Source organism: Aplysia californica, unplaced genomic scaffold (genome assembly GCF_000002075.1).
Source record: "Aplysia californica isolate F4 #8 unplaced genomic scaffold, AplCal3.0 scaffold01172, whole genome shotgun sequence".
NCBI classification, from domain to species: Eukaryota; Metazoa; Mollusca; class Gastropoda; order Aplysiida; family Aplysiidae; genus Aplysia; species Aplysia californica.
In genome coordinates this window covers 35,937-37,352 of record NW_004798442.1, presented here as the reverse complement: position 1 = coordinate 37,352, position 1,416 = coordinate 35,937, and the positions used below count along the sequence as shown (strand labels likewise).

The 1,416-nt window shown below is 47.7% G+C and overlaps 1 protein-coding gene across 1 annotated transcript in view; it reads right to left on the bottom strand.

Moving 5' to 3' along the window:
* Window positions 1-1,416, bottom strand: part of LOC101864578 (UPF0764 protein C16orf89 homolog) — a gene marked incomplete in the record, with an annotated part of 40,923 nt that overhangs the window by 38,364 nt on the left and 1,143 nt on the right.

Here is a 1,416-nt window from a genome sequence, read left to right as displayed (position 1 = left end):
GGGGGGGTTAATGCTGATACTTTCACATCAATATCGACATAATTTAGATCATTTAGGGGGTGGGCTTCCGACCCTGCCTGTCAGAGCCAACCCAGACTGAGAGAGATACGACATCTCAGCAGAAAGACCGAGATACTGGATAAAAATGCTTCCCCTTTTCGAGAATCGAACTCGGATTTTCAGGGTGCGACAGCGAAGCGCCTGACCGTTACACCACAGACACCGGTAGGTCACTGTAGAAGGCAGTCGAAAGAGAGCGCAAGGTAGCGTCAAGGGGAAAAGGGTCAGAGGTCGACCGAAGAAGAGTGGGGGGACAACATCAAGGAATGGACAGGCCTGGACCTCAAAGACACGCTCGGGGAAGCTGAAGACGGGAAGGGGAGAAGGAAGCTGGTGGCCAAATCTTCGAAAGCGCACCGACGGACATCCAGTCTACGGGATAGGTGAGGGGAGGAGATAGGGATAATAATAATAATAATAATAGATAGCATTTGTATAGCGCATATCTCCGCTCAACAGTAGGCTCTATGCGCTTTACACTATATTATTACCCCAGCAGACCATAGAACGCTCCGAAACATTCTCAGCTTCCCGGGAAGCATACAGTGCAAGCAGCTGATTAAGCGCTCAAACACTAACAAACTGACAAGATCTTTCGCTGTCTATAGCCGGGTACCCATTCCCACCTGGGTGAAGTGGGGAAAATTCGTGTAAAGTGCCTTTCCCAAGGACACAACGTCGGGCCCCTGATGGGATTCGAACCCAGGACCTTACGGTTGCGAGTCCGAGAGCCTAACCACTAGGCCACCGACGCCACATCTAACGCCCCTGTCAACACCATTAGTTTGTTTAAGAGGCGGGACCGCTAAATTCAACGTCTGTCTCCGAAAACACCACACCAAATCAGAAATTGGTGTAAAGCGCCTTTCTCAAGGACACAACGTCGGACAGAACTGAGGCTCGAACCTCCGAACCCGCAATCTCACGATTACAAGTCCGGTAGCCTAACCACTAGACTGTCGCCGACGTCACTCGAAACAGAATATGAAAAAGCAAAAGCTAGTGTCAAAGAATGGACAGGTTTGTCGGCTACAGAACTGCTCGACAAGACGACAGACAGATCTAGAGGGACAGGGAAGAAACATCTCGACATGTTGTATATACTCTCAGCCCCATCCACCGCCTCCCAAACCGACGTCAATGGAAAAACAACAACAACAAAACAATCATCATTTCAACGCTTTGAGGACGCACGTTTTGGTCATTCATGATGATGATGATGATGATGATGATGATGATTGTGTATGTGTTTTAGCAGGGCATGTGTCTTCTTTTTTGTGAAGATAATAAATTTTTGTTGTTGTTTGTTTTGTTTTTCTTTTGTTTTGGGTTGGATTATTCTTTTTTTTTGGGGGG